The 20,801-nt window shown below is 42.3% G+C and overlaps 1 protein-coding gene across 1 annotated transcript in view; it reads left to right on the forward strand.

The window, feature by feature from the left end:
* The window catches only part of QDPR (quinoid dihydropteridine reductase), a 200,746-nt gene that overhangs the window by 161,074 nt on the left and 18,871 nt on the right, over window positions 1-20,801 (forward strand). The gene's annotated exons all lie outside the window — the stretch shown is intronic.

Consider the following 20,801-nt stretch of genomic DNA (forward strand, 5'->3'; position numbering starts at 1 on the left):
AGATTTATCTGGGGGGTAGAATTATTATATTAAGACTTGGTGACGGACTGGATGTTGAAGAAAGGGGAATGCATGACAAGGATGACTCCCAGGTGTCTGACTTAACTAACTGGCAGGTGCCATTACTAAAAAAAGGAATGCTAGAGGAAGAGCAAGTTTGGGGATGGACAGGAAAAACTTCTCAATAACACAGGGAAATGTCTAAATGAAAACATCTGGGTAAAAGTTACCTATATATTATATTATTGCATCAAACTTAAAGAAACAAAGACTCATGAATAGAAAAGAGACTGGAGGAAGATATTAAAAATGTTTTCTTTTGAGTGATGGAACCAATAACTTTTTAAAAGCCTGCTGTCTATTTTTTTTATATCAAGCATGTATTAACCTTGATATTACTCATTCCAATTTCACTTGCAATATATAGATTAGGTAAAAATGATCTCACCTTTGTGTGTGTGTGTGCATACATGTGTACATGTGTTTTAATGTTTAGGCCTGAGTAAGCTTAAAAAAAATTCTATTCATGTGAAATCTTTGCTGGTACTAATACTGCTCATATCTAACAGTTATTGAGTCTTTAGTATGAACCTGATCATATTCTAAGCACTTTGTATGGAGTAACTTATTATAGCAACAACAAAATGACCACAGCACAACTACTATTTTGACAGTCATTAGAGATACTCAACTGAGATCTTCTTCTCCTTTCCTTTTGGTCACATGGCAAGATTATACTTTCTTGTCCCTGTGTGGTTGGATGAGGCCATCTGACTACTGTGGCCAATGAGCTTTGAGTGAAAGTGAAACTGAGACATGTCACTTCCATTCTGGAATATTGAATTGCTGTTGCAAGACCTTCCAGGCTCTCTTTCCCTCTGACATGGCAACCAGTAACATTCAAGTTGGTGGCTACTATTAGCCTGGGTCTCTGAGTGACTTGATGAACAGAAATCCCTTATTGATCCGTTCAGTCTGTAGCACGAAGAAGAAATGCATTTTGATTGTTTTAAGCCACTGAAACACTGAGGTTGGTTGTTAATGTAGCCCATCCTGAGTTATCCCACTGGTACAAATATCTATTGAACTCTTGCTATGCCCTAGGGTATTAGAAAGTGCTTCACATTTGTTGTCTCACTTAGTTTTCATAGCACCTTTGCGAAGGAGGTATGGTTATTGCCTTCATTTTTAGATGAGGAAACTGAGACACAGAGCAAATAACTTTCCCAAAGTAACAAGTTAGTGGTCAAGCTGAGATTCAAGGCCAGGAGATCCAATTCAACTAAGCTGCCACTGTCTACTGGACATGGTGCAAAATCTTCAGGGCTGGAAAAAAAAGAATGAAACATAGCTTTGCCTTTGAAAATATTCCAAATTCATTGGGGAAGAACAAGGCACATATAAAAAGATACCTGAAAACTAGTCACAAGGCATCGTACAAATGCCAAAGGAAAGATATTGTCAGCATGCACTTTGACAGAATTCAGAGGAAGTAGTGATGACTTTAAGCCTTGGGAACAGAAAAAAACTTCCTGCAGGTGAGAACTGAGCTTTGCCATGAAGAAAAAGGGAAGTTTGAAGAGGATTTAAACAAGTAAAAATTTTAGTTGAGATTTGTTAAGAAATACAAGTTCTAAGAGAACATAGAGTATGCTTTCCGCTCTCTCTGCATGATTGTCAAAATTTCTAAACATTGCAGAAATTAAATTAGTCATAAGAACCCACAAATAAAATTTGTGTTTAAAACCCACAAATAAAATTTCATAACCAGATTAATATTTGCCACTGTCTGTTGGACACCGGTGCTTGACTTTCCTTTGGCATCTCTCCAAACCTGATTCTTACTGATTAATTATGCTAATTTCCACCAAACTCTTGGTGCAAGATGAAACTCTTGGCATCATTCATTTCTCCTCCCCTCCTTTATTCTCCCTATTTGATTGGCCAATATGTCCTATAATTCTATGTCAGAATTGTAAATCACAAATACCTTTGATTTACTTCTGATTTACTCCTTTCTGCTCACTCCTGATGCCGCTCCTTTGGTTCAGGATGGCACTGTCTTCTACCTGGACAACTTTAAAATCTTCCGTAAATAAGCCCTTGAAAAATATGTCCTCCTCCTTTCTTCCTAGTTTCATCTTCTATTTGCACTCCCGTGCTACACACCATTCAGATACGTGGACTGCACTCTTTACACTTGGATATCTCAGTGCCTCTGCCCTGCCTGCCATTGCTTTATTCCATGATTCCCTTCTCCTGGCACCTCCAATTGACCAGTTGCTGCTTGTCATTTATAGCCAAGGTCAAATGACACCTTTCCATAAAGCCCTCCAGGACTTCTGTGTATGGGTTGTGGATCCCTTCTTCATGTCACACCGCACTCTTCATTTATCTGAGTTCAATGCTTCACCTGCTATATTTAATTACTTGCTTCTGTATCTTCTTCCCCCATTAAGCTGTGTGAGTGTTCTTATTCTTTTAAGAAGGCACTTATTCCAGTGACTTTATGTAGGTCCTAAATACAATTCCTTTTTGTCATTATTGGTGAGGAATGAAGCTACTAGTTTGGTTTGATCTTATTGGTGAGAAGAAAGGAGACCCCATGGATTTCCTTCAGTTTTTTTCTAGTTACTGGGAAACACTTCAGGGCCATGGAAAAAAGAAATTCAGTACTTCAATGCTTTGATCTGCTCTTAGTAGTGGAATCAGACTTTGTGTTCTTCACCAACAAGCATAAGACCAGGAAAGGCTTGACCAGCTCCAACACCCCTAGAATTACAGGGGTCCCTGGGTCAAGGCTTTAAAGGGAGACAGAAATCTTTGGCTTGCAGTTTCTTTCTGCTTGTTGAAGCCTTCTTTGGTACAAGAACTGAGGTGATCAAAAAACAAACAATGAGTTCTGGAGTTTTGTTTCCCCCTTGGTTTTTAGTTCTTTCTTAAATGAGGGTGTCCTGTAATGATTTGATCATCCACTCTTTAGCAAAAAGGCCCATTTTACATATAATATTTCTTGAGTGTTTGCTATATGTGGACTATGCATAGCTTGGATAATTTAGACACGGAACAATACTTCAGTTGAAAAAGAAAGACAGACAGACAGACAGACACACACACACACACACACACACACAGGCCAAAAGATCATTTTGCCTAGATATGGATAATCTAGAACTTTCTGAAATGTTAGGTGAGCACAATTCATTACCTGGACTAGTGGGTGAACATCAGTGTTGGTTCATAACAATTTTCCTTTCAAATCAGTTCACACATGAATATGACATAGATGACCCAACCTGAACTGGCAGCCAAATTCCCTTGCCCAAATTAGTGGTGTAGACATGGCCTAAGGGGTCAGCCTACCTCCTGCTTGGGGCTTTGCTGGCAAATGCTGCCATCACCTCTCGGTATGCATCGCCGTCCCTTGCTTCTCCAATAAAATTGATCTTTGCTCAGGATGAATCTCTTCCTGTGCTTACTCACAGTCTTGTTGATGGAATATGGAGTTCTGAGGAAAAAACACATTTTATATTCCATGTGGGAAAAAAAACCTCACTGGGATGATTATTTTTTAACACTGTGAAGTTCCACGTGCACTTTCATTAGATCCTTTGCAGCAGAATTTTGAGAGCGAAAGGTGCTATACTTGGTACCTGAGTCTCCGAAAGCGTTCGGCCTGCTCCGATGGTTACCTGACCTAGAGGAGGCTCGTTGCCTTTGTGCCATCACCTCCTTCCTCCACCGGCTCTTCAAGGGTCTGTGTCTCAGCTCTGAAGCCCAAGCAGGGAGAATGGGTCCTGGCTAAGTCCAGACAGCACGAGCCTGCAGTTAAAGTCAGGTGGAAGAAATAAACTTTCACAGTTTATTGGAACAAATAAGTTCAGGAAAATGTAAGAAAGATATACACATATCAATAGCTTTTTAAATATACCAATTATAGGCTACATAAATAGATATTCTTTATAGTATGTCTACAGTAGAAAAACAAAGTCTTATTTACTTGGAAGGTATTTTTAGCAGTTGAGCTACACCTCATATTCATAGCTTTAAAAAAATCAGATTATCTGAGAAAAATTTAATAATTTTACAGTAATAGCTAGTCACTGGGCATTTTAAATAATCCTGCAGATAAGTATAGACCCCTTCTTTATGAACTTTTGTGACATGGCATTATTATGCTACTGTGGAATAGATTAAAAACAGCACCTAATTTCTGTTCAGCCACAATGAGAGGTGAGGTTACAGCCTGGTTCATTAATCTTGCAGATAAGAAATAAACTTGTTTTTTCCTAAACTGTTATGAGATTGATACCCCCACTACCATTGTGTTTTGTTTATTTGGCTTGTAAACTGTCTGGGCTTGTGGGCACTGTACTTGATTTGTCACCTCAGGATAAGATAATTTGGGATCTTTCACATTTCCAAATTATGTCGTGCCTAAGGAGTTGAACCAGCTGACAAACGAGATGTGCTTGCCTCGCGGCTCCGAAGCGGGGGACTCCGCCAGGGGGCCGACGGTGTGAGCGGCATGTTGGTTTATTAACAGACACGTTTGATTCCAGAGGTTAATGTTTTTGTGCACAAGACAGATTACACAGCACATGATCTGCATCCCGAAAGGAGACACGGAGCTGCAGCGAGGTGGGATGGGGACTCGGTTCCTGGGAGCTGCCATTGCTTCACGTTGCTTCTTGTGAAGTGCTGTGGTCACAGTGCTCAGAAGCCCATGTTCCTGGGTTTCTGGAGTTGGACCATTTCTAGCAGCTGTGGGAATTTTTTTTTTCTTTCATTTTCCCGTTGCCTGTGTAAGCTAACTTTTTTTTTTTTTTTTTTTTTTTTTTTTTTTTTTTTTTTAAATTTGGGGTAAGAATTTGGAAGTGCTGCAGGCATAGGCAATCTGTTGCATGGTCATTCGTGCAGCACTGAGTCAAGCCACTGTGTCCCTCTGTGCAAAATTATTTGTCAGATAATTCTTGTAAAAATATAACTAACATTCACTGAGTGATTGCCATACGCCAGGTTCTCATGGAGTAACTTATTTTATTCTCACCTCAAGATGACGTGTGTACTGTTACTCTCACCATTTTATAGATGAGGAAACTGAGGCTCAGAGTCAGTAAGTAACCTGAGGAGAGAATCTCAACAAATGTCTTCTCAACTCAGAGGCAGCTGCAGAGCAGCATGAGACGTTGCCGTCACTCTGAGTTATCGTGACATGCGGCTCCCCCGGGTGGGGAAAACCTCCTTTGGGGGCCATTCTGATTTCCTCATTTGTCCCACTGGCCCTAGGGCCTGCAATTCAGTTTGATCACCTTTGACCACACGTGAAAGGGCTCCTTGACCCATGTTTGTCCACAGCAGAAAGATGTCTGCCCTGACCCAAGTGGCACAGAATTCTTTGTCTCCTTCTGTGCAAGTATCCTCCAAGCATCCTCACTCACTGGGTTTCTCTAGCTCTGGGTTTCCCTTATAGCTACTACACAGATTGGTGTAACTTGAGACAATAGTGGCATCCCTGCCCCTCCCCACCCCCTTCCTCCTTCTGCTGTGTGCTTTCTGTTAAAGGGCCATTCGCCTTGGAACAATGTCTCACGGATTCTGCTGCTCACTCAGTCTAAAGAGACAGGTGTCCCCCTATGCGTTTCCTGAGAAACAATGGCTGCCATCTTGACCACGACTGAGAAAGATTCCTACTTGCTTTGGCATCATTGAATCTATGACACACTCTGTGTTATGCAGAAACATCTCCCTGTCTCTATTTGGCTTCCTCCCTACCTATGGTATCTCCAGCAGTCCTAATGTGTGGCCATTTAGCCATTTCACGTCTGTGGGTGCGTGGGTGACTCCAGAGCAGAGCCCAGCTACTGCAGTTTCTCAACTTTAGGATTCACATTTCTTCTCACGTTTTCACATCTCTGAAATTGGGATGTATCTTACGATCAATGCTGTACAAGATTTTAATGGAAGCATTATTTTTTTTCTTAAAGATACATAAAATAATAGTATATCATATAATCAATGATAACTTAGATTCAATGAAATGGAATATTATGTATTTGAAGGGTGGGGGGGTGGTAAAACCTCTTTTCAAGCCAGTATTTGTCAAAGGTCTGCTAGATACCAGACCTTTGACAAATGTTATAGACACAAACATGAACGGGGCATGGTCCCTGCCCTCAAGGAGTTCACGATCTCTGATTTGATAAGAGCAGTAACAGGTTTAAGAAGTGAGGACTGAAATGCAGTAATGCATGCAAAAGGGTTTTGCAAAGCTGAAGACAATTTATCAGTACAATTTATTACTATTACTGCCTGAGTTCTAGAATATTAAAACTGCCTTCAGAATTAGTCAGGACTGTCACTCTTCAAGGCTGTCATTGTACTCCCTTGATGCAATATTCTTCTGACAGAAATCTGACAAAAGTCAACCTGTTCTCGGAATTTTCACTCTTAGCCTTTCTCTCAACTTAACGAGGGATCCTTTATCTTAATTAGGTTTAAATATATCTTTGTTTGACCCTAATCAACCTCTAGTGTGGGGCTGTGAATTTCTTACGCTTTTTTCTTTGTCATCTTTTGATTGACTTTTCTTACCAAGTTCTTTGCATTAGCAGTCAGTCCCCTTTAGCAAACGAAGTGATGGGAAGCAGGAGAGAGAGCAGCAAACGTATATACGAGGCTGCTCCAGGTCAGCCATTTTTCTCAGCACTTTCAGTTCTTGATACTCAGTGTGGTCTGCAGACAGGAGAATCAGCATCACCTGGAAGCTTCTTAGAAATGCTGACTCTCAGGCCGCACCCCAGACCTATAGAACCAGAATCTACATTTTAACAAGGATCCCAAAGTAGTTTGCGTGCACAATGAAGTTTGAAAATCACAGCCCTACATCATTATCGTGTTTAATTTTAACAGCTAACTGATGAGGCAGGTTTTGGTATTCCAATTTTCAGCTCAGCAAATAGATATTTAGAAAGGTTAAGTCACTTGTTTAACACCACATAGTTGAAAAACAGAAGAGTGAGGATTGAAATCTAGATATTTTTCTGATGTAAATGATACTTTTCCACACTGATTCTTCTGTGTTCTAAAATGTCAATGAATGGCAAGTGAAATATTATCTTTATCTATTTATGTTTTTCATACAACCCTAGATATAACAAGGAACTTACTAAAATCAAACAGTAAAAATAAGCATTCACAGCGTGATGATTTCCTCAAAACATACATACACCCCATGTGCTCGAAGGTCTATCCCAAGGATGGAAAAGAATGACTGGGATAAAGAAGATCGTCAGAACAGCCACGTTCAGAGGTTGGAATTTCACATCCTAGCCTTTCAATTGCAGGAAGTGACAAGGAATGGAAAGGCCTCTATTTAGGAAGAAGGAGGAGGAGGAGGCAAGAAGAGGGTCATTCCCACGCTGGCTGGCAGACTGACAAAAGCATGGCCAAATATTGTGATAAATACAGAGAAATGAAAGGCATTCTTGGGTTAGCTCCATTTGTATTCAGTGCTATTCCAGAAGGAATAGCAAGCTTTTCCTAGTCAATGTCTTTTAATCATCACGGAGAATAGTATGGACAAATATTCTCATCCCCATTTTATAGACAAAGACAAGGAGATTTATCCAAAACGTTAAGTATGGAGGAACATGTCTAAAGGAACACAGGGCTCTCAATTTAACTGCTTTCTCCAGTGTACCATGTTCCTTAAACTTCAGTCATTCTTTTCAGTATTTACAATTTTTGCTGTATTTGGACAGCATCTGTGCTGTTATTTCTCTTTAAATTGACCCTTTTAAACTTAAGCCACAATTGAGTACTAATAACTATAAAATTATGGGTTAGATGTGCATGTTACATATATTTTAAAAACATATTAAAATAGATATATAATTATCTGAAAATTTTGTCTGGTTGAGTAAATCACCATTCATACCTGGACAAGTATCACATTTTGGGAACCTTGCTTTAGTGCCACATTGTCAAATTTTTTTAAAGTTTATATTTGGAAATAATTTTAAACTGGCAGAAAGGTTTCAAGAAGAGTACAAAGAATTTCCATACATTTATCGCCACAAGTCACCACATTTGCTTTTTCATATTCTCCTATAAAATCAGAAAATTTAGCATTAGTATAATATCATTATCTAATCTATAGCCTTTACTCAAATTTTACCTGTTGTTCCCAAAATGTTCTTCATGTAGCATTTTTAAAAATTCTGATCAAGATCCAAGCTAGTATCATGCATTACAATTGGTTTTCCTGTCTCTTGGCACTCCTTTAATCTTCAGCCTTTCTTTGCCTTTCAAGACATTGACATTTTGAAGAATACAGGCTCATGGTTTGGTAGAACTCTCCTCAATTCTATAATAGTTTGTCTGATGTTTCCTCATGGGTAGATTTAGGCTATGCATTTATTTTGGCAGGAATATCATAGAAATGATATTGGGTCTTCTCTCAGGGCAGCAATTTACTTTTAATTACCATTCTCCACTAAAAGGAACCAGAACACCTTAGAGTAATTTCTGATTCCAGGGCTGGGCAGAGGAAGTACAGGATAAGCCCGGAACACCTTGTTGCCCAGTAAGTAACGAAGTACTTAAAAGGTTGTGTGAGCCAGCATGAAGGGGCTATCTGTGGTCAAACATGGGATAATAAGAACATTAGAAATGGATGACAGTAATGGATCAATCACCCATTGAATTAAGTAGTGCCTATTACTCAGTCAATGAGACAGTATTTCCTAATAACAGAATCCCAGATAATGAATGTAGAAAGGAATAAGGAAGAAATAACACATCCCAACTAATAAATACAGAAGAAAGAAATAATAAATGATGAATCATAAATGTAGGAGTTAGAAAGTCACCATTTTATAACTGTGAGAGGCATAATTGGCCCATGTAAGGATTATCCATGGATGCTAAAACTAGGGAGGAAAAGCTTAATGAAGAGCAGGATATTTACATATCAAAGTATCTCCCCTAATTGTCTATTGTAACTAAATATGTTTTGACTAGAAATCACCTTAACACTGGGATGTGCTAGCTAGAAATAAAGATTTCAGGCCTCCCATGCTAGACTCAGCAAATCAAAATGTCTGGGATTGGATCCCAAGGATCAACTTTTTAATAAGTGCTCCAAGATGATTCTTAAGCATGTTAAAATGTAGTGACCACTGACTTAGTGCTTCCCGTCTCTGAGCTTATGAGAACGTCACTCTTGTCCTCTGACTGTGTCCTGGGTGGAGCACGGTGGGGCAAGTGCTGACAGGTGTCAGGATCACCAGTTTCATTTCCTTTGGATTCTGATTTTGATCTGATCATTTCAGACCAGAGTGAAATGCTCTTTATTAATTGGGGCTCCTGTGTTTGCTACAAAGCATTTTCTCCCTTTTTTGCCAATCTAGCAACAAAGACTTCAAGATACTAAACATACAGTGTTCTACTTGTTATCTATGTGGTTTTAATTAAGTTTTAACTAATTCCCTTTATCTTGTCATAGTTATGATGACTCGCCAAGTCATGTCACATTAATGTGTGAAAACAGCTCCCTGGCATATCTGGCCAAGGAACAAAGCCATTATGACCTGTCGTGTTAAATTAAAATGGGGAGACCGATCAACTTGCATTTTGCTACCTTCTTTGATAATTTATGCTAAAAGTAAGCAAACGTGCAAAGGAGACAAGCATCATAGTCTTTCGCCCCTGCTGCAAATATAGCATACAGAAAGATGTATTGCAGACTTTTAGAATTTATATATATCACCACAGGGATGGAAAACAAGGTGGCCCATTTCAGGGAAGCTATTGGTGGCAATTGAATCAATCTATTCCAAATCAAACTTTCAGGAGTGTTCAAGTCTTTAAAATGACTGTATTTTCCCTTATGTCAAATTGGCACATGTCATGGATGATGGATTTTTTTTTTCTGCATCATGAATTTGTTTGAAAGAAAGGTTTGACAGAGGTAAACAAATTAAATCACATTTATCCTCTTGCTACTTATTGAAAAAAAAAATGAAATGGAAATTCACCTGGGATGATCTGGGAATGGATAGAATCAGTGCAAGTGGGAACTATATTTTGGGTAAAACAAGACAAGGGAGGTTGGAAAGGATGGTACGTGTCCTCATTGCTGCTAGAAACAAATGCTGACTGTTCTGAATTGTAGTGCAAGCACTTTCAAAGCCTCTTGCTGTGCAAACTCTCAAGTTATCTTACAGGACAAGATCGCTAAGCCTCGTTATATATTTCTGCTGATAGTTATTTTGACACTTGCAAAGTGGTCAGTGTGTGTAGTTTAAGAGAGCATTAATTTCTGAAATAAAATTTTTGTTAATTAATCTTTATATATAGCTATCATTTAATGAGCACCTGCTCTAGGTCATGCACCATGCTGAGTCCTAAACCTCACACTAATTCAATTCAAATACTAAACGTGGAGGATAAGTGTTATTACTGTTCCTATATGTGAAGAAGGTACTGAACTCAATGAGGTTACATAGCTTGCTAGCTTTTCAATGCTAGAGCCAGGATCTGAACACAAGTCTTTGGCTTCGAAAGATATGGGGTCTGGCCCCTTCACTGCTCTACAAGACTGAAGAGGCCAGCCATGCTGTTAACCGGCCCGTTAGGACTTCCTAGACACTTTGCCTTTTCACTTTGTGCCCAGGGCTCTATGGGGGGACTTTATTCTCTGGGGCCTGGACTAGGTCAGCCACAACTCACCCCTGTCGTGTTCCCATGGCTCCTTTATTTTCTTTATCATAACAAATATCAAACTTCATTAATACTAAATGTTTAATGTTTCTATTCTTCACTGGATTGCAATCTCTCTGGGGGCAGGAGTTATATCATTATTGTTCTTAACTATATCTAGTATTTCTCATGTCACATATAGGCACCCAGTGAATACTGAATGAGCAAGTGAATGTGCTAAAATCATCACTGTGTTGTTGTCATGGTGAAAAGTCTTTTCCTCAGCCTTGAGTTCTCTCCCTGACATTCATCACACCTTTTCTTTCTCTCCTTCTACCTCCCCCCACATCAGAGCATGGAGCAAGTGGTAGAGCCAAGGCCCAGATATTTATTTCAGCGTTCACATCTTTCCTCTACCCTCCACTGTTTTAAAGTGCAAAGGAGGCTTCTGGCTGTGGCTCCTATGAAATCATCCCATGGTTTCCCCTTTGCTTCTTATTTTCTATCCCTAACACTAATTTTTAACTGGCTGCAGCACCATGGCCAGAAAGCACCACTCTTGAATGTCCTGCTTACTCAGCTGAAAGCAGCAGCTGTTCCAATAAGCAATTTGATGTTCAGCACCTGAGATTGGCTCCCTCCTTCTAGCAAGACTGCAAGCTCAACAGAATGTAGGAAAGCAAGAAAAAAGTTTCTAGCTTGTTTCCCTTAATGCGCCAAGGAAAGCAGCACAGGTTGAGGAAGGACATTTGCATTTGGTCAAGGAGAACTGGTTCCTACATGTACAATTTTCGTTGAACTTCTTTTTTGAGGTTCTGGGAATTAGGAATAGTTTGTCTATCCTCTGAAGAAAAGATATATTTTTTTTATTTCAGCTTATTATGGGGGTACAAAAGTTCAGGTTATATATATTGCCCATGTCCCCCCATCCCCCTGAGTCTGAGCTTCGAGCGTGTCCATTCCCCAGACAGTGCACATGGCAATCATCACGTAGGTATACACCCATGCCCTCCCCCCCACCCCCATCCCCCCCAGTCAGAACTTCAAGCGTGTCCATTCCCCAGACAGTGCACATGGCACTCATCACGTAGGTATACACCCATCCCTTCCCCCCTCCCCCCACCTCTGTCCGATACCCAATTGGTGTTATTACCAAATGTGCACTTAGGTGATGATCAGGGAAACCAATTTGCTGGTGAGTACATGTAGTGCTTATTTTTCCATTCTTGGGATACTTCACTTAATAGAATGGGTTCCAACTCTCTCCAGGAGAACCAGAGAGATGCCATATCACCGTTATTTCTTATAGCTGAGTAATACTCCATGGTATACATATACCACATTTTACTAATCCATTCATGAATTGATGGGCATTTGGGTTGTTTCCACATCTTTGCAATTGTGAATTGTGCTGCTATAAACATTCGGGTGCAGGTGTCTTTTTTATAGAATGACTTTTGTTCTTCTGTGTAGATGCCCAATAATGGGATTGTTGGATCGAATGGTAGGTCTACTTGAATCTGTTTAAGGTATCTCCGTATTGCTTTCTACAGGGGCTGTACTAGTTTACAGTCCCACCAGCAGTGTATGAGTGTTCCTGTCTCTCCACATCCACGCCAACATGTGTTGTTTTGGGACTTTTTGATAAAGGCCATTCTCACTGGAGTTAAGTGATATCTCATTGTGGTTTTGATTTGCATTTCCTTGATGATTAGAGATGTTGAACATTTTTTTCATATGTTTATTAGCCATTCTTATATCTTCTTTTGAAAAATTTCTATCCATGTCCTTTGCCCACTTTTTGATAGGGTTGTTCGATTTTTTCTTGCTGATTTTCCTGAGTTCTAAATAGATTCTTGTTATCAGTCCTTTATCTGATGTATGGTATGTGAAACTTTTTTCCCATTCTGTAGGTTGTCTGTTTACTCTCGTGACTGTTTCTTTGGCTGTACAGAAGCTTTTCAATTTAATCAGGTCCCATTTATTTATTTTTGTTGTTGCTGTGATTGCCTAAGGGGACTTCTTCATAAATTCTTTGCCTAGGCCAATGTCTATAAGAGTCTTTCCTACATTTTCTTCTAGAAGTCCAATAGTTTCCCACCTAAGGTTTAAGTCTGTTATCCACCATAATTTGATTTTTGTGAGAGGTGAAAGCTGTGGGTCCTGTTTTAGTCTTCTACATGTGGCTATCCAGTTTTCCCAGCACCATTTATTGAATAAGGAATCTTTTCCCCAGAGTATGTTTTTGTCTGCTTTGTCGAAGATTAGATGGCTATATGAGGATGGTTTTATATTTGGATTTTCTGTTCTGTTCCACTGGTCTGTGTCCCTGCACTTGTGCCAATACCAAGCAGTTTTAATAATCACAGCCTTGTAATATAGTTTGAATTCTGGCAAATTAATACCTCCCATTTTGTTTTTGTTGCTTAAAATTGCTTTTGCTAAACGGGGTCTTCTCTGGTTCCATATAAAACGTAAAATTATTTTTTCTATATCTGTGAAAAATGATGTTGGTAATTTAATAGGGATTGCATTGAATCTGTAGATCACTTTGGGAAGAAAAGACTATTGAAGACATGGTTTTATTATTATCCTATGGTCTGTCCCCAGTGGTGTGCTGGTAAATGTGGCTTTCCCCCTCAACATAGCCACTAGTGGTGTTTGCCAATTTCCATGGTGTAAATATTCCCAGCATGGTTGGTTTCAAGCTAGGAACATGATGGCATTGGATGCAGAGTAGAGAGGTAATGCACATGGCTGGCTCCTGCAGACCAGTGTAAGCTGATCCACACACACTGCGTGTCTGGATCCCGTTACTCTGTACAGGGAAACAGAGTGGCTGGGTTGGGGCCTGAGTTAGGCCTGAGATTTCTCATGGGGAACCATGGTAGGTGGTGAGAAGAAGGGTCAGGCCAAGCCAGAGCGTATATGACAAGCAGTCGAGGCACATGAGCTAGGGAGGATGCAGGCAAACATCACCTCTGGTGGGCCACAGGTAGCGGTGTTGTGGGTATCAAGGTGAGGGTGTCAGACCCAAAAGTTTACCACCAGAGGCAGTAGATTTAGAGTAGAAACATTAGTGACACCTCTGACCATCTAGGTGACCTTGGATATGTGACCGAAGCTCTCCATGCTTCAGTTGCTATAGGTATAAAATAGAGATATATAATAATAGTTTTTGCCTTAAGGAGTTGTTGTGATGATGGGTTATTATACTATATGTAAAGTGCTCAGCATGGTGTCTGGCCCAGAACAAGAACTCAAGGTATGGGAGCTATTCAGATGAGGCTAGATTGCATAAAAGTGGGTGGGGCTTCCTGGGACATTGTCCCCAACAATGGGAGGTGTTTGCCGCCTACCTCCAGGGGTTGGCAGTGGGTCTAGCCGGGTTAGCTGTCCCAAAGGGTCAGGCCAGATGGGGATGGGTCAGTTTATCTGTTGGTGAGAAAAAGAATCAAAATACTTTTTGATAATTAACAGTACTTTTTGTTTTTTGGTCTGTCTTCAAAACTGGTTAAAAAAAAATCTCACTCTTCTCTTCATGGCAGGTTGTGCAAAAGGTCTTTAAAATGGATATGAGGTGGCTCATAAACGACCAAAAAGTATATTTTCATATTAAAATTCTGTTAAAGGGGAGATTAGAAACTGTATACATAGAGAGGGAGAAGAAGTGAGAAAATTACCATCCAGAACATGAAATTTAGCTCTGAGCTTCTTGGTGGCTCAGAAAGGAAATATATGTACGTGTGTGTGTGTGTGTGTGTGTGTGTGTATTATATATATGCATGTGTACATAATGTATTGTGTAGCTCTCATTATGAATGCCTGTTCTTCAATCAAGAGTGTCTTTTCTGCTTTTGTTTGTTTAAATTACAATAGATTGCTTCAGTCTGAAGTACCCATGGCCACCAGTCTTCCAGACTCTGTAACTTGAGAAAAGCAACCACTGAGAATTTGTTGTGCCTTTTCTAAGAAGTGCGTTGTGTCCTCCTCATGGGCCTACACTCTTACTCCTCCTCCCGATCCACTCTTTAAACAACAGTAAAAGCAATCTTAAACAAATAAATCGGATGATGTTAATTTGTGGCTTAAACTCTGGAATGGGCAAGACTCAATCCAAACCCTTCACTGTGGACCATAGCACCTGGTGCAATCTGACTCTAACTTCACCTCCTAAGCTCTGCCCTGTTCCAGACCTTGCAGTTCCACCACTTTCTCTTTCCTGCCCCAGGACCTTTGCACCCATCTTTCCTTGGCCTCGAATGATCTTTCCCTCTCTTCACAGAGATGACTCCTGTCTCTCTACTGTTTGCCTTCTCAGCCTTCCCAGGTGGCAGTTTCAAAAGTAGATTTCATCTCTGCTTGTCTCCCTCTCAGCTTCTATTTTGCCTCTATCACTGGCATCTGAACAAGCTATATTTGGTAAGATACGATAAGGAAATAACTCTATTTTTCACCCAACACAGCTTCAAGCCTGCTTGGGAAGGATTTGCCAAAAATAATATCGCAAGCAAATCCCATGGCTTTTACAATAATTTTTGAGTATTAAAATCATTTTGTTTTTAGACATTAACTAGGTTAGCCCAATTTAATGCCAAAATTTCAGTTTCTCGTCCAATTTAAGGTATTCTTCCTCCCTCCAGACTCAAGCCTTGACTTAGGTTTTATTGGCCAGAAGTAGCGAGAGCACTGAGGTCTCATCTTCCATTGTTCTACCTCCTTCCCTCCCCTGTCTCCCTGCTGGACTTCTGGCATTTTCAGAGTCAGGCTAAAGAGAAGGGATGAGGGAGGAATGAGAGGTGAGGGGGCAAGAAGATCTTTTTAGGTAGCTGGTGCTGTCTGCAGTTCTCTCTTGGCTGTACAATGTCCTCTGTCAAGGTGGACATGCCATCACTGACTCTTCCTTGGGAAGGAGACCCCCACAGCAGCCTCCACCCAGCCCTGCTGGGTCCCCGTGTGAGCTCTCTGTCTCGTCTCCCATGAATCTTGGCCCTGCAATTCCTCCTCAGGCATCCTGCCTTACAAGCCCTCTGTCTGTGAGGGTGGTCTCTCTCCCCTGAGCAGCCCCTTCAAGATGACTCGGGCCAGGCAGCTTTGCACGGTGTCCCCTCTGCCCGCTGGAAACACTGGGCATCTTGCCCTGTGTCTCTGGAGGGACAGGCCACTCCCCAGGCAGCCTCTCCCTGGGCTCTGCCCTCAGTGGCAGCTGTAGCCAGCCTCTTGCCTTTGGACTCTTTCTCTGGCCCCTGTGCACCGGGAGACTGGAGAGCTCACCCAAGAAGTCTCTCATCACTCTCTGCTCAGGTCCCATGGTGGCGCTGGGGACACCTGCCTGCAGTGACTTCCTTCATCTTTGAGCTTCTCTCCTATATACAGGTGGGGAACAGAGGTGGACTGGGGGTCACAGGCCCAAGGATTGACTTTGGCTGCTGCTCTGGAAGTCGTGAGTGGGTGGTTTACACCTTTACATCTTTTGTTACAATTTGCTGGGGGTGGGGTGGGAGGATTTTATTTATCACCTCTTGTTCTCGGCTTTGGACTTCAGCCAAAATTCTAAGACAGCACCAAAAATTCCATCTGATATCATCTTACATTCTGTGTGACTATTTTTAGTCATTTTTTTGTTAGGAGCTCTGCTGAGCTGGAGAGAAAGCGGAGCTACCAGGTGTAGGAGTAACTGATTAAAGCATCAAGGAGCCCAAATGGAAACCCCAGCTCAGCCTTTGTTCACTTACCGCAACGGTATAAGCAAGAGGCTAAACCTGGAGAGGTGCGACTCCATCCTGCTGCACAGAGCGGGCACTGTGCAAAGCTACCTGGCTGGAGTCATCCTGGGGTGGGGGTGCTGCCAGGGGAGTGGGACCACTCTCGCAGAGAGCGGGGCTGTGAGGCAGGATGCCTGAGGAGGAACACAGGGGTAAGGCTCAGGGCAGGTGTGAACAGGGCACGGGTTGAGGTCAGGTGGGTCAGAGCAGATGTGGGGGGCATCTCGTTATTGAGGGAGCAGTTTTCTGGACTCTGGGATTGGGGAGGGTAAGCGGGGAGGGCTCGGAGTGGAAAAGTACTGGGTGCTGAGTCAGAGAGGGAAAAATTGTCTTCAAGGTTTTCCCTTTCTCTGCATCCACAAGTAGGACGTGGCAGGGATGCCTGCAGAGGGCCTGTGCCCAAGGCCTCAGATAAAGAAACCTAGGAATGAAGACTCCAGGGGTAGGCCAGCCAGAGGGGTCTGAGGGACCTGAGTTCTTCGCAAGTCCCTCCAGAGACTGCAGTGCACAGGGCTGTGCCCCAGGTCCCCGTGGAGCCTGCCAAGTAGCGCCTTTGGGGTTGCCTATGGTCAGACCCGAGCAATCACACACAGGCCTTTAACCAGGAGCTGTGCTGCTCATTTTCACTATGTCTTCATTGTTTCTCTTTTCTGGAATGAAATTGCCATGAAGATCAGGACCTTCTCATCGATTCACTGCTGATTTCCCTGGTGCAAAGCACAGCGCCTGGCACGTAGCAGGTATGTGGTGAGCATGCGTTGCGTACGTGGAGGAATGCCAGGACAGCTGGGTGCAGAGAGAGGACCCTACTGTGGCCTCCAAGGAGTTCTTGGACAGATGGGGCCTAAGTCACAGCATTTGACAAGACAGCATTCATTATTATTAGAGGAAAGAAAGATTGGTGGGATCAAGGGGGCAGAAGAGGCTTCAAAGAGGGGCGTGGCTTGATGGGATCTGGAGAGGTGGAACTCGGAAAACACCATTTGGCGCATGAACTTGACGTCAGGCTCACCCACACTTCTTAGAGCCATCTGTTGTGATTTCTCTCACTCCCCTGGAGGAACACTTAGAGCATGCGAATATCTGCCCAAGTGCTCTCAGCTCCCCATCAACGCCAAATAGGGAGGCAAAAGGAGAGGGTGGTGTTTTGAATCTCATTTAGTCCACTCCTTTTTCTGGCATGGACAGTCCATTCCCTCCGGCTGTAGATCGGTACTTGTATTTATTTTTTTTTCCTCCTCCAAATCATTTTTACTCCCTTTCATCCTCTGTCACTGCTTCATGCTTCTATTGGATTTTCAGCTCCTGTTTATTGAATGGGGATGAGCGTATATTCAGGTTTGTACAACCACACAAAGGAAAAAGGAGACTTGCGAATGCATGACAGTCGTCACTGTTTTCTAGGAACCTTTGATTTGCACAACTTGTGAGCCTTAATCCCCCATCTGGGGCCGTTGGAAGCTAGTCCTCATTGTTTCCTAAGCATTTAGCCATTTGAAAACGAATCAAGTAAAAACCTGCAATCATAGAATCTCAGCATTAGAGAAGACCTTTCAAATTCCACTGTATTAGGCAGGGCGCGGTGGCTCCCGCCTGTAATCCTAGCACTCTGGGACGCCGAGGCGGGTGGATCGCTCCAGGTCAGGAGTTCGAAACCAGCCTTGATCAAGAGCAAGACCCCGCCTCTACTAAAAATAGAAAGAAATTATATGGACAGCTAAAAATATATAGAGAAAAATTAGCGGGACGTGGTGGCACATGCCTGTAGTCCCAGCTACTCGGGAGGCTGAGAGAGGAGGATCACTTGAGCCCAGGAGTTTGAGGTTGCTGTGAGCTGGGCTGATGCCACGGCACTCTAGCCTGGGCAACAGAGAGAGACTCTGACTCAAACAAACAAACAAACAAACAAAAAGAACAAATTCCACTGTATTAAAGGCAAAATTTTTCTCTTGGGTCAATGAGTCTATATTTTAGGAAAATTCCATGGTAGGTCTATCACTTGCCTAGGAGAAGCCCCCTCTTGCTCCTCCCTGCCCACCGTAGGCATAAATTGGATGGTAAAGATGAGGTCAATAGAGACCACAACACATTGGTGCGGTAAAATAGGGCAGAATTTTGAATATTCAATGGCAGGAAAAGCCATTCCCAGGGCCCGGGAGCCTAGGACAGGAGAGATGGAGGAACACAAGAGACTCTGTAGGCTGCTGAGACAAAGGAAGAAGCCACCAAGCTGATCAGACATTCTCTGTGGCAGGGTATGGAAACTATACTCCCAGGGATCTGATGTCTGATTTTTAGTTTGAAGCTGTTTTCTGCTCTCTGCTCTGAATACCTTCTGCTGTCCCCAAAATTTCAGTAGAAATCTGCTGCACACAATTGTCTTGTGCTAGTGGCACTTTGGGGAACAAATGCACAGAGGTGTTGTGTGTGGGGAAGTGACCAGGAAAGAGGGCAGCAGCCTCAGGAACCAGAGGGTCCACTGGGCACTGAAGCAGGCATTAGGGTGCACTGACTCAGGCGGACGTGAAGGAAAAAGAAAGCTACCGCAGCAGTTTGAGTACAAGAGGGGTTGGCCCTTGCAGGAGAGTGGGAGGAAACGTGATTTAAAGTTCACCTTATCTTATCCCACTTTTGCAAAAACCCATGCATTTATTTCATGCATTTAATGAAATATTTCTCAACTGGTATCCAAATTATCAATACAGAGGGACAACAGGCCTGAAATAGGCTGCTGTTCCTGGAGCTGTAACACCAGAGACAGCCCTTATGCATCTATATCCACCTGCCGATCGGAATTCCCTGGGTCCTGGGATCAACTAGTTACAAACTATCCACACTGTCTGTTGCCCACACCTCTCTGTTTCCTCAGGACATTTTGTCAGATGTATCTGGAAACCAGATATCCCACATCTGATGCATTTCCTCTATTTTCTCAACGAGGAACACCACTCCAAATGGGAATAGGTCAATCAGGTATGGCTGATTTTTCATAAACATGCTGCTTCCCTTTGGCTGTAGTGGGTGTTCTAAATGATCACAAACCTGTTTCCTGATAGACTTCTTGTCTGTCAGGGCTGGAAGTGACGGTGGTGATGGATCATCTAATCCCACAGTCTCATTTTGCAGAAGACCCTGAGCCTCCACTTGGCCAAGGTCACACAGCTTGTAAAAAGTAAGTGATTGAATTTAGCTTGTAATAAACATCTCCTTCTGCAGTTTTCTGTTACATGCTTTTTATTTTTTTTGAGGTATGTAAGTACTTTGTGGCTCAACTGAAGTCTTTTTATTTTGGCTTTTAAAATGTGCATGTACTCATATGCTAACTAGAGTGTAAACTCCTCTAAGGAAGGTACTTTTATTGTTGTACCAGAGGCCAGGGATGCTGCTAAGCATCCTACAATGCACAGGGCTATGCCCCACAACAAGGAATGATCCTGTCTAAACTCCTCTAAGAACAGGCCTATTGTTATTAATATTTGTAATGCGTTCCCTCTTTGCACCCTGCACCAAAGAACTCTGCAGAGAACATTCAGTCCTCTGTATGTATTCAACAGAAATTATTTAGATTTTGCTTCCAAATGATTGTCATTCTTGAGTTCTGCAATGATGAGCTAGGTCATTTCAGATCAATGTTTCTGTTGAGAACTAGAAAAGCAAATGAACACGTGCCTGTGCAAAGGCACAGGGCAGATTATCATGGCAGGGGGAATCTGCGGGTGCAAGACCTGGGAGAGAAGGGACGGAGAGAGGTGGGCTCCCCGGGCAAGCAGCTTTCCACCTCATTCCAAAGTGGCAACAAAGGGGCTGAGAAGTGAGTGGAGCTTTGAAAGTGTCAGGGGCTGGCTTTTTGGTTGGGATCCTAGAGGGCCACACCCTAGGACAGTAGTTCTCAATGGGGACACTTTTGCCCCTTCAAAGGACGTTTGATAATGTCTGGAAACACAACTGAGGGTGTGCTACTGGCATCTAGTGTGTAGAAGCCAGGGAAGCTGCTAGACATCCTGCAATGCACAAGACAGCTCCCACACAAGAAGAAATTTCTGGACCAAAATGTCAATAGTGCTGAGGTTGAGAAACCCTGGTGAGAAACCTACATGTAAGGAAGGACTGAAATAAACCAGCCCTCACAAAGACTGAAGCCTGGCTCCAAATCATCTAAATCTCTGAAAATCTATGATTGGATTTTTAGCCTAGCTGCCTGACAGAAGCAAAAGCAAATTCTCCCTGGAACAGGATAATGATACGGGAGCCTCAAATATACACTAACAATCGCACATGAGGTGGAATGGGGAAAAAGAATCAAAAGTCAAAAGATCCTAAGTTCCTTACATG

The sequence above is a fragment of the Eulemur rufifrons genome, chromosome 19, assembly GCF_041146395.1.
Source record: "Eulemur rufifrons isolate Redbay chromosome 19, OSU_ERuf_1, whole genome shotgun sequence".
In the NCBI taxonomy this organism is placed as follows: domain Eukaryota; kingdom Metazoa; phylum Chordata; class Mammalia; order Primates; family Lemuridae; genus Eulemur; species Eulemur rufifrons.